This window comes from Mytilus edulis, chromosome 7 (assembly GCF_963676685.1).
Source record: "Mytilus edulis chromosome 7, xbMytEdul2.2, whole genome shotgun sequence".
Lineage (NCBI taxonomy): Eukaryota > Metazoa > Mollusca > Bivalvia > Mytilida > Mytilidae > Mytilus > Mytilus edulis.
Genome location: NC_092350.1, coordinates 39,848,396 through 39,862,242, shown reverse-complemented (window position 1 = coordinate 39,862,242; position 13,847 = coordinate 39,848,396). Strand labels below are relative to the sequence as shown.

The 13,847-nt window shown below is 29.6% G+C and overlaps 2 protein-coding genes across 3 annotated transcripts in view; one reads left to right on the top strand and one right to left on the bottom strand.

The window, feature by feature from the left end:
* The window catches only part of LOC139482682 (tumor protein p53-inducible protein 11-like), a 202,034-nt gene extending 193,360 nt beyond the window's left edge, over window positions 1-8,674 (bottom strand). Inside the window, exons 1-2 of the mRNA XM_071266740.1 lie at window positions 8,574-8,674; window positions 1,980-2,811 (exon numbers count right to left, since the gene is read on the bottom strand). The gene's annotated coding sequence lies outside the window, so the exon portion shown is untranslated. The remainder of the gene's footprint in view (window positions 1-1,979; window positions 2,812-8,573) is intronic.
* Window positions 2,642-13,847, top strand: part of LOC139482680 (four-jointed box protein 1-like) — a 34,858-nt gene continuing 23,652 nt past the window's right edge. Inside the window, exon 1 of one of the 2 annotated variants that reach the window (XM_071266724.1) lies at window positions 2,642-2,972. The gene's annotated coding sequence lies outside the window, so the exon portion shown is untranslated. Of the gene's footprint in view, window positions 2,973-12,675; window positions 13,030-13,847 lie in introns of those variants that run through there. The other variant, XM_071266725.1, reaches the window with a different exon arrangement.

Here is a 13,847-nt window from a genome sequence, read left to right as displayed (position 1 = left end):
GTGTCACGAAATGGATAAAGAATTCTGGAATATTATTTCTACTGAGAATAAATATTACAGTATATGTTCCTAACGGAATAAATGGTATAGAATATTTGTTCCAACACAAAACAATGAGATTGTTTAAGGATTATGTCCCCTTTGTTGATTCAATGCTAAACATATGGAAATTTTATAGAAAATCCACAGCCTTTCCTCTTGTACCCTTATATTTGGCAATTCGATGCTTGATAGATAGAGGATTATTGCATGCAGTGCTAGCAATGATTTCCTTAAAACAAGTTTATAAATTTAGATATTGGTTAAAACATATTTAAATATGGACCAATTCAAGTACACCTTCTAGGGTGCGCTCGACTTTAGTGACTCAGCATGAGGTGTTTTGGAATTAACAGGTTGTTTAGGACTTCCTGTAAACGATAAACGCTAGCACATAACAGAAAATCTCTGTATTAAAGTCTGTGGATGTTCTACAAAATCTTGGTTTTATTTTCACCAAATTCAGTTTTCTTACTGAATGCAATAAAACTATAAATAAGAATGCTTTGCACGAAGTTTCACCTTTGTATATGTACAAAATGGCCCATCTCTATTATACATTATCTTCGCTGTGTTTATACTATTGCATTTTGAAAATTTCGTAATTCACAGGCTACAAAAGGGGTCATAAACCTTAAAAACAAAGTTTCTATTGGAACTACTGTTAGGCAGAACAAATATCATTGACAAAGGTGTACTGCAATACTTCTATACAAGGTTAGCTTTAAACATGAAAAATGGAAAAAATCTTCCACCATATGGCCTTTAACCCTGAAGATATTTATATATTGGACATGATTGATTGATCCATTCAGATTTATAGCTGATCTAATCAGAACAATATTTATTCATGAACCACAGATTAGTCCATTAAGACTTATATCTAAATACTAATCAAAATAGTGTTTATTTATTGATGAGGGACAAAGAAAAGGTATTAAGTACATCAAGTAGTCCACTTAATTGCAATATGTTATCTAAAATGGTATGTGACTTTTTTTCTCACCTTTTTGAGCCATTCTATATTGAAGAATATATCAAGTACTGAAAAAAAGTTCAAATAAATTTTGGAATGGACATAATGATCAATATTCAAAGGAGTAGGTTCAGTAAGACCCCTTTTTGGCCCCAAAATATAGCAGTTTTACAAAATTGTTAAAATGTAAACCTTTAGTTATTTATTGGACAGTAGAATGCTTCTGCTACATAAATATGGGCTGTTTTTGACAATACAACGCACATATATCCGGTACTAGCACCATTAAGTCATGCTAAATTACTGAAATCCTCATAATTCTAGCATTTTAGTTAAATTTTAGACGGTTTTCGGTTTTCGTGTAAAACGAAAGTGGCCGCATTCGTGTTCATCCTTAACATTGAAATGTAAGTTGTATTTTTTGATAATACATAACATATATAAAGGTTGAGGATGAACACGGATGCGGCCACTTTCATTTTTACCAAAAACCATCTGAAAAGTGGCATTTTCCGGCATATTAGGTAGATTTTTCATATTTGAGCTTGAATCGGATCGTTTTTAATGACTAATTCTGTTTAAATCTTTCACATAAACTAATTAATTCAAATAAAGTAGACTCTTAAGTGTTTAAAAAGTGGTCAAAATCTTTCGTCAGATGAACCTGAAATTTGAGGCCAAAATGGTCCTTACCGGAACTACTCCTTTAAGATGAGTAGAAATTTCCTCTGAAAATGAAATTAATTTAGTCAAACTGGAAGAAAAAATCATATGCCTAATAAGAGGTCAAGTTTTTTTCTCATGAAAGTTATTGTATATAAGAGGGGGTGGGGAATTGAAAGTTCAAGACATCAAGAAAAGCATTATTATATTTGTTTTTCAATTTGAATTTGAAGACTAAGAACCTCACATAATTTTGCATAAGATCAAGATGTTTTGGTTTTTTTTCATTGGAAAAATATACCTTTATTCATATCAATGTAGAAATGAAACATTTGTCAATTCAAATGGAATGTTTTTTCAGATTTTTTTCAGCTTGTGGAACTTTTATTCTTTCAAATTATCCTAATTTCAAAATCCTGAAAAAGAAAGAAAAATACTACCTTTCACCAGGTATCATGTATTTCAATGAGGAAATAAATGAAAACGTGACTCTTGACTGCATTAAAAAGGTCATTATTTGGGTTAATAAACATATACATTGGAAGTCAAATACAATCATTAAAGTGAATGTCAAGTCCTTTCTAATAAACCTTTTATTGGAAATAAATAAAACCCATCTATGAATAACTTACTCACAAAAACTAACATTTCTTTATAACATATAAATATTTCAATATGCCACAAAGGATATATCCACTGAAACATAAACCTCTGATACTGTAGAAGATCTATCAATAATATTTAGATAATTTTTCCACTTTAATGCATTTTCACACCTCAATTCCCAAAAGTAACTTACTCATGAAAGAAAATACACAACAAAGAGAAGATAACCCTGATCCAATTACATGAGGCTAATAAATTATAACATTGTCAATTTCAATAGGTTTCCAATTGCTTGAAATGAATATCAGGATATCAATTTTCTATTAACAAAATTGAAATAATGTTTTAATGTATTTCGTATTAAATTTATTACATAACAATTTGCATAAAACTTGCTAAAATCAGTAACTATTAAAGGTACCCTATAGCTATCCTCCTTCAAGGTATTCAATCAAAAAGAGGAATTTCTGCCTGGCCACACAGACACATCAGGGGTCATATTACCGTGGTTGAGTGAGCACAGCTGGCTGTAATTTATAACCATTATTTATTCAGACACCTCTAACACTTGCTGTGTTCATTTCTGTGTTAATTTCACACTTTGTAGAGAGATCCAGGCAAATTACAAGCACTTGTTGGTAAGATCATTGGATATTATATATATTTTGGCATACACTCTTATAGACAGGTGAGTGAAATTGTATTTAAAATCTATTTTTTTCTATCTAATCGTCAATATTTTTTTCTAGCCATTTCTTTACTTCCAATATTGTAAATCTTCTGAAATAATTTTTGTATTTATTTTCCCCATAAATATGACTATGAAATAACATTTTTTGATTGTATAGTTCTTAAACGATTTAATATTTCTTGTACAACAAAAAATTTGTACATATTCAAATGTTATCCATTCCCCCTTTGTTCTAAGTAAAAAAAAATATTATCAGTCATATGTAAAACCCTTTTGTACTAGTATCTACAAAGACACTGTCCATTACTTTCTTGAAATTCAATTAAAAATATCATTAAAGAAATATACTTTAATAACAAGACAATTTTATTTACATTTTTAATATTTTATAAAATATCTCCACAAAAATTTCTATCAATAGTTTATGAATTCTAAAAATTTCCATGAAGAAAATTTTGATAACATCAAAAGTGGCTATTTTTGCTATAAATCAACACTTGTATGACAGTTATTTATAAACATCAAGATAAATGGCCCCCTTATGTTTAGAAGTACTACTCTTTGTGTCATAGTGTACATAAAATGTCAGTACGACCATATTTTATTATCGATCTTTGATCTTATTAGGGCCATTATACTCGGAATTTGTAAACAAATTGGGACTAACAAACATAACTAACTTATAAAACTATCTGAATTTAGTTTAAACAAGGCACATTTTAATAAAATGAATCAAGGTTGAGTCAAATCTAAAACAGCTGCATGTAGGATTACATGTACATGACCTTTATGTGGATGGTAATTTTTTACTAACCTCAAATTTAACGACAAAGCGAAAACTTATATATACATATAAAAAATGTAAATACTTTTTTACAATTTTACAAACCTTTTTCTTTGTGTTTAAGGGGGTATATTTAAAGTTTAATATTAAATAAAATCGATTTATCTGCATTTTTAGTGCCTTCAAGATTTGGTATTTTTAAAAGAAACTAAAACAATGTGTACAGGATCTGAAAGAGACACCTTAACATTTCACATTTATATTTTACTTGTATGGTCAAATCTTATGTTTTTGTACCTCATATGAGTTTGTGCTTTGCATGCTTATTCAATGGGAAATGTGATATCACAATACATTCCTAATAGCACGAAAACCTAAGAGACAATAAGAGAATATTATAATCACATTCCTTTTGCTAGGATGTTTCTTTTTGGCGTGTTATTTTGGGTCAAGACGCTCCGACTTTGAGAGTAGAAAGACCTACAACAATGATTTTATTCTTGATTTGCAAGAAATATAAACTTTACTGTTGCATTACTATTTCTGACAAAACAAATCCATGTTTGTTTGATCTTAGTTGCTAAAATTACCAACTTTTATTGAAAACAGACAAACATTACCCACTATCTGCAGTGCAAAACCACAAAAGTCACATTAAAATGTGCAACATTCTCAATATATCATGCATTCAGACTCATTCCTAAGTTCCAATTACCAAATAATCACTTTATGCCAGCAAAGCTCTAAAACTTTATCTTCTGGATAAAATATATGACTGGCTTAATAGAGATAAGGAAAGTAGAAGCTAAGATAAACAACAGATAGCGTAGAATTTTCAACATTTTACCGATTAAAAACATGTGTTGCTGAAGGGTTAAAATCTGGTATAATTTGTTTAAAATCCAGCTTAGAGGTGTTATAAACAAAATTAATTTTATGTAATTTACACTTTATGAATGATACATTACAGGATATTATACCTGGCGTGACTGTCATTTTTGAGGGATTTATTTCATCAGAATCATTTTTCTAAATACTCTTAATTTATGGCATACTGTAAAACATGGTATGGTACGATGGTATGGTATGTGGTATGGTATGGTGGTATGGTACGAATACCATCATACCATGGTATGCATGACTGGTACCATGGTATGGTATGATGGTATGGTACAAATTACTATACCATGGTACAAATTTTTATACCATGGTATAAATTGATGGTATGGTTTTTCGAAGTAGGAAATTTAGAAAAGTCTATAAAACTATTCTTAAACAGGATTTTATTAATTATCTGTTTTCTTATTTTTCTTTTTTGACCTATTCCAAAACAAACTTTTTTTCAATAAGAAACAGGAACAAGAGTATTTGTTGAAAAACAATGTAAACAAATTATTCATTGGTTCAATTTTTTCAAGACATTTAGAATCAAAACAATTAATTTAGAAAAGAATTGCCCACACACATTCAAAAGCGGAGTCTGTTCTTTTAAGTTAGGATATTGACATACGTTAAGCAAGTTAAGAACTTCATAAAGTTGTAAGCAAAAATTAGAATTGTGGAAATCTTGATTTATTCTTGTCCTATCCTTGCCACATAGTAAAACTATCATGTTGAAGAAAAACAGCCAAAGTGTGGTTGGTGATTAGTTGTAGTAAGTAAGAATATAATCTGCCTTGACTAAAACTTTTGTTCAATTAAAGGACTTTTTTATTGCTATTTTTTTTATTGCTGTGCAAGTGTTATTTTGTCCACTGTAACTAATTTTGTCATATTAACATTTTGGTTATAGTCTGTTAAAGTCATTAAGTCAAATGGCTATCCTGCTATAAGAATAACATAGCATGTTCTCTAGGTCAGTAGTAAATACTTTTATATGATTTATATGTTTTATTTTTGTAAACAAAGAGTTGGAGAATATTTGGAGATCATTTAGGTCAGTTGGGGAATATTTGGAGATAGATGTATATAAGAGCCCTCTGTTAAAGTGTTAAGGAGAATTGAAGGCGAAAAAAGACCCATACAATATGAAACTTTAAAAAGGATTTTGTTATTCCGGACAGATTTTAGCATATCTTGGGAGAACTTGTAGATTCATAGAAGTTGTGTTACATTACTATTCAACTGTATTTAGTTTTGATATTTTTGTCCACTCAGACTGTTGCGTGGTTTTGTCCGCATAGTATTGGACACTATGCGTGTTTTTTGTGTGTGCACAGTATTGGACACTCTTGCTTATTTTGATGCGGAATGTAATGAAATCCATTTGTGATGTGTGAAAGTGATGTACCGATGAATATTTGAATGTACATTTTGTAAACTGTATATTATGTAAATATTCCTGAAATGGAGCTTTTAATAAATTATAGATTAGTCAATTTACTCGGATATTTTTTTGAACAACATGACTAGACAGCATTGGATTATTGGTCGTTAATTGTCTGTTATTTCAATGTACCAGGCCTGACCTGAAAGTTTATGTTACTCAACCGCCATGGCATTGCCAGCAAATTGTGTCACTTCTGAAAATCTTAGTTCTTAGATGTTGATGTAATTAAAGGTCAAAGATTTACAATACATGCCATTATTGACCTTGAAATACATTTTAAAGAAACCTATTCTTATCTCTATCTGCACAGAAATAGCTGTCACTCACAGCATGCATTTCGAGTACTATTAAAGGTGAAGACAGCAAATTAGAAACACAAGTGACCATAACAAATTAATAAAAATAATAACTAGAACTTTTGATGGAGAATTGAAATATCAATATATCAATATACACATAAATCATTTTCATATTTGATTATATTAAAATAATGCATCTTAATATGACCATCTCAAGCTTAATTGCCGCAACACTAAAAAAAAATGTTGGATCCTATGGGATGCGTTGTTGCACTGGTGTTTTATAATTTTCTTTGTTGCTGTTTATCCTGAATTTCAAGACATAACTGGATATGATTATATTATTATTATCATTACATATAGTATACAAAATATTCAAATTTTGCAATTAATTAAAAAAAAATGAAATAAAGTTGTTTAATAAAATCTCACATAATAAAACAAGACACATTCCTTGGTTGATATTGTGTATTCACTTCCTTAATGCTCATTGTTTTTATATATAAATGAAGAAAACAAAATACACTCTACAACATGTGCTTTCTATCCATATATCAAATAACATAGTATTATATTTAGTGACAGTTTAATTTGAAAGTATGGTGTTTTCTTATCCACACAGGAGATGCATTCACCTTTTATTCACATTTTTAGTTTGATTTATTGGCCATAGATGTAGACAGAATATGCAACTGTTTGAAGAGTCATATTTCAAAACAATACAAAAGTTGACCATTGACAGAAGATTATGCATTAAAACTTTAACTACATTATCTAGATTATAATCATAAGATATGCAGTACTTCCCAAAATTTCAAAGAATAATTGACAGCCATTTCAACCTGTCAGAACGGGACATTATATCTATCTATCTTATCTTAACTTAATAGTTATCAGATATGTTTAAATTGAGTTTTTTCTTGTTTTCTGTTCACAGCATTATGTAAGTGATAGTCTATCTGGTTTGTCTACATCTATTTATTTTGTAAAATTTTATTTTCCTAAATAAAACAGATATATAGACAATAACTGTTTAGTGTCTTTAAATATCAGCTGTATTTGTACGAGGCTAGGAAACAAGGTGTATGCGAGCTTTTAGCGAGCTACTACACCTGTTTCGAGCCGAGTACAAATACAGCTGATATTTAAAGACACTAAACAGTTATTGTCTTTATCCTGCAATTAATTCTGTATATTGTTTGTGTTTTGAAAGACACAAACAACTATCATATTTCGCATTTTTTTCCCGATTTGTAATCCTTTGAGGCCCGCGTAGTAATATCAAAATGATTAATCACACATTACGCTGAAGACGGGTTCGCAAAAAAGAATCTCGAATGGTCAATAATAATACATCGCTTAAGGTGAATAATTATCTATTTTTACATAACAACTAATTTCAACAGTAAAAACAAATAACAAAACATTGTCAAATTTGAGACAGAAGTGTACGACTTGTCCTACGCTTCAGATTTGACATTCACTAAACATGCATGCTGAAACTGACATGGTTGATTTTGTAACACAATCATACACATTCTAGTTTTGAAATCAACAATTGTCATCGTCATTGGAATGCACCTGGAATACACATTCTGAGGTCACACAGGTTCAAACAATACTCAGTCCGGCAGTGGGCGGAGCTTTAAAGCGATATCTGTATAGTATACAGATACAGCATAGCGATATCTGTAGGGCTGTATCTGTATAGTAGGACACCCAATTGCAGGATAAATACATTATGTATGTACATAATGTCAACAAATAAAAAAAAAAATCATATTTTAGATTTTTCAAAATTTCCTACTTCAAAAAACCATACCATGCTTCATACCATCAAGTTATACCATGGTATTATAAGTTGTACCATGGTATAGTAATTCGTACCATGGTATAGTTATTTGTACCATACCATCATACCATACCATGGTACCATTCATTCATACCATGGTATGATGGTATTCGTACCATACCATCATACCATAACACATACCATACCATCGTACCATACCATGTTTTACAGTATGCCTTAATTTATTAGGTGTCATGCGTGTATGACCTTAGTGAGATACAACATACAAATGAGGGAAATGTTAAAACTTTTATGAAAAATGTATAATTGTGGGTATTTACATTTGTCCTGTACAGTGTTCTGCCTTTGTCTCTTTTACATTTTAGGTATTTACATTTTTCCTGTATATCAGTTTCCGTCTTTTCCTTATTTCTATTTTAGACACAGAGTTGTTTTCTAAATGTCTTTTGGTTAAGTTTGGCTTCCTGGTATGTTCTTAAATGTTTCCTAAAAAAATAAGATGATCGTCAATCTTTCATCAATTTTTGAAAGTTTGCATAATAAGGAAATCTAAACAGTTTATTATAAAATTTAAGTGGTGATTCAAAAACTGTTATTGTGTTATTTTAATGAAAAAAACGAAAAAAAAAAATTCTAACTTTTTCTAATTTTGTAATAAAATGTTATTAAATTTTCGGCCAATTTTTATTTTTTTGTTTTACATGTTCTTATAAAATAAAATGTTATACAAAATGCATAACAATTCTTAAAGTTTCTTGTTTTAGTCCACCCAATCCAAAACAAAGTGCATTGAGAAATCATAAAGGCATAAATAAATCCATAGAAAAATATAAATTATCACCCTGGGATCTAAACATGACTCATCCAAAATATCAAATATTAAAATTAATCAAGCCAACAACAATCATTAATTATAAATTAAATATTGAGGGTGACTGGCAAAATAATAATACACTAATTCATATGCAAAATAGTTACTATCAATCAAAGGTACTATTAATGACCAATTAACACACACATTAATGAGGCATGGTCCTCTTTATAGCGTTGGACATGTGTTAAAAGAATAAAGTTTCAACTTCTAATGGCCATTAAGTCATCACATGTGATTTTTGAAGCATGTCAAAGCATATTTTCTGCCTCATTTCTTCATCTGAATCATTTTTACATCCAGTTTATTGTTTTAACATTTTGTGATGTTTCATTTGAAGGCACAAAGCTTCAATGACATTTCTTATAGAAATGAGATTTTTTTTCCTTCTTATTGAACTTAGACTAAGCACTTGCATGGCTTTTTATCAAAGACATAATTTTTTATGATATTGTTTTTTACAGAGTAAAGCACTTGTACAACTTTTCATCAAACGTCATCAGCAATTTTTTTTAATGGCACAAAATGACTTGTTATAAAAGTGTTTTTACGCATGCTTTTAATAAAAAGCGCATAAAATTAATATGTAAGTTTTTTGTAAAAGTCAAAATAAACTATTTTGACAATCAGACAATATATTTCTGTAAAAAAGGAGACATTTAGTTACATTTAAATTAGACTTGTTTGGATCACTTACCCTAGAACAGCTGAATTTAGAATACAGTGCCAGTCTTGCTGTTGAACACTTTCCTTACCTTCAAATGAAAATTGTGTAGCTACTTCAATTAAAAAAAAAGAAGAGCTTTGTTTTTTTTTTAAATGAAACTTTTTTTTAAGGGGTTCCGTAGATATGTTTCAAAAATTCATTGACGATTTTGTCTATGACAAGAAATAATATATTATTTCCCTGTCTTATGAATGAATATACTAGAGTAGGGAGGTAGACATGTTCTGGACATAAATGGCACTTAACCAAAAATATATGGACTTAAATTGCACTTGATAAAAATGTCCATAAGTTGTGTTAGGGAAGACATGACAATTTAGGGTCTGTAGTAAATCAGGAACTTTAACCATATACATTTAAAAGTAGAAATGCACTTCATCAGTTCACATGAAACTGTCCTTAAAGTTCATATAATTTTATGTTTCCCATTTTATTCCATTAATCCTGATCTTGATCACATACGAATGATTCTCTGATGATGCATATTACATAACTATGATGATTTAATATGAAGGTTTTTTGGGGAATTATATAATTTGGATGTCAATCTACCTTTTAATGTCGAATTACAGATACAAAATCACTCAGTACATTTTACTGGAGACAACAGTATCTAAGTTTTAATGCAACATGGAGACAGTTTTAGTATAATACTAAATATTATATTTGAAAAAATGAAAGATATGTGCCTTAAAATTCAATGAAATCGATTAAAAAATTAATTAACTGAAATGCGAATAAATTTTTACAACACAAACATTACACCAAAGTTTCAACACTTCTAAATAGCCTTTAATTAAGAGGAAACATGGGGTATACATGTGTGTTATTGATATTGTAACTTAAACAGATAGTAGCTATGATTTTCATTAAAATCATTTTTTTTAATCTATATGCCGGATACACAAAATATTTAAACAGTAGTGGATCTATGGGTTTAACCCTCTATATTTGATGATGGATTCATTTAAATGGGGACATATGGTTTGAACCCCCCTTTATCCTGGGTTGGCTGAATGCCCCTCATCTATGATTTCTTTTTGTCCCTAAAAGCTTACTTAGTCAATTTTGAATCAAGCATTTATTTGAAATTGTGAAAGCATGCAGACATACATCTTTATTACCATAATTACAAAATGTTTACTGTAAATGCTACCAACATGACCGAGAGTTGTATTTGAATCATAAATCAGGTTTTGTGAGACTTATAATGAAATAAATATGGTAACAAAACCTTGCTCCAATCTAGCTTATCCATTGTTATCTGATCCCCCTCACTCAATGTCATAAACGGCAGGAATTCAATTTCCTCAATGCTCCATTATAAAACTGAAATCACACTGTGGTCCATTTAATTCAAATTATACAAAATTAGGTTTTAATATAAAATTTGCTGGATCAAAATTGCATGATCATGTGTTATCTTTAATTTGAATTTATATAATTAAATACATCAATTTCTCCTCAGCAACTGTGATTTAAACAAAGTTGTATTTCTTGGATGTATGGTTTATATCTGCTGGAGATGACTTTATAGTTATTTCCCCTTTCTGTTCACAAACAATAGTTACTGATTTTTCTTAAGTTCTGCTCTGTGACTGACAGTTTTAGGGGGATACATTATATGGAGAATTGTTTGTTTTTTATAATTTTTTTACCTCTGCCCCCATTCTTTATAAACATTTTTTTTTTTAAATCTGTGATCTAATTTTGTCAACTTTTTACCTCTAAAATAAATATGATAAAACAAACACATTTGTAGCCAACAAGGCTATAAATTTTTGACTAAAAACATTCTTATCTGTTAAAATTAGACAATATTTACAAGCAAGGGTCAATCAATGTTGTAAAATTTACACCTCAAGTATAGAACGGCTAGACAAAACTCTTCAAATTACACCTATCCAAAGTAATACTAGGGCTTAGCTACTTAAGATAAACCTGTAATTTATGAGCCAATGTTTGCCTCTCCTGCATATATTTTATTCACATAGGGATAGATTTCAAGACAGGTAGGATTTTATGTTGATCAGATTACCATTCAATGTATATCTTTTTAGAGAGGAAAAAATCCTCTTTTCTTTTATTAATAGCTTTTTTAGTTCAACTGTTGTGAGAGGGGACGACACACTATTGAAATGTAGGGGGTAAAAAAATAGATATGTGGTATTTAGGGGGTAAAGAATGTGAATGAGGGATACATGTGTATATCAGTGTTTAAAAAAATTGGGATGTATGGAATAAAAGATGTGGAACCTAGGAAAAAAGCAAAAACTGAGAAAAAGCACCCACATGTCACTTGTTTTGGGAGAACATGATTTTGTTTACGTTTTTCAAATTTTCAGATATCTAATCAGTTTTAAGACTTGATCATGTATCATTTCTTTATTTTTTTCTATCTCTTAGAGCTTATTGAATATCTCAACATTATTGTCTTTATGATAACATTTCTATCAATCTTTATCGAAAATTTTGATAAATTCAGATTAAAAAAATCCCAATATAAATTGAAATCTTCAAAATGTCATTAAATATTTTTTTTCCAATATAATCAAATACTTTTTAAGCTTCAAATATTTTAATGTAACAAAGGAAAATCTGATCAGCCACATAATATTAGTAAATTCCTCAGTTGGATACCACCATACAATTCTAGGTCCAATAACCCAAGTAATAAAAGACATTGAAGCAGGCAGATGACACAACCATATTAGATACCTTAGGACACATTTATCATTAGATTGGAGACAAGACCGATTAAAATGACAATTCAATACTTTATATACCTAGGTAAAATGTTCGTACTACAGGTGAGAGAACTAACAGCATGATTCGTAGCTTAGCTACCTCAGCGACACCCTGCTATCTTATACACACAAATAAAGTCCCTTATCAGTAGCTCAATGTATAGATGTAAGAAGCTTTGATAAAGCATAATAGATATAAAGGTGTGAAGGAATACATCATCTGACAGCCTCTTTGTGTCTATGTTTTACTGCTGTCTCGCCCTGTCACGATTTAGCTATCCGGAGGTACACTGACCCAGAAAATACATCAGAGATCTGGAGAAAAAAAAAAGAACTTCTCTTGCCTAATCTATCTGTTAGATGTCAGAGAAAACGTGCCTATGATAACAGTTTTACTGATAGATAAACATCTCTGTTCTTAAATTTACCGCTCAGAGATATAGCATACATGTAGTTCTATGGATTACAGCTTTGTTTTCTGAAGGTAAGAACCATATGAACTAAAAAAATTTCTATCATATTCAAAATTTAATCTTTTTTTTCATTTTAAACTTCTTTTGATAACAGAAGTTTACTTAACACAATTTTTTCTAAATACCATGAGTACTGCAAAAAAGAAAGATAATATGGAAAAAAATATTTAGATGTAACTTCTTCCATCAGTTTCTAGGTAAAAAAATCTTTATTTTTAAATAATTGTTTTTAAAGTATAAGGAAGTTGAACCATATGTTTTACTGTATTTTTAGGTAAACTCTTATCATACATGAACATGTACTAATTAATTACTGTAGATTAAAGTATCTTATTTTGTGTGTGTCCTGACACTGCCATCATTTTACTTTTTTTGCTACATGCAGCTGTAAAATATCAAAGTTTCAGAGTACACTCCGGCAATTAATCTCGTTATGAGAGGAACATCAAGGAATAATTTAAAGGGGTCTCTTGAACACTGATATAACTTTGTTCTTGGGTGCTATTGTGCTATTAAAAATCATAACTTAAGCCCAAAACAAGAATAAAAAGAAATTAAGTTTTTCAAAACTAGTTTAAAATAGTGTTATACAAAAAAGTTAACTTTTAATATGATGCAATGGGCCTTATGCATATAAACATTTTACTTTATGAAATGGGGTATTTTTTGGTTGGGTTTCAGGACACAATTTCTTAATGAATTAATTCATAATTGTGGTATATGAATAAAATTCCCCATTTTTCTGACAAATCTCACTTCAAATTTTTTTTAAAATAGATCTTGCAGATAACATGTTATTGTCTGAATAAAATTTTTAAATATTTTGCAC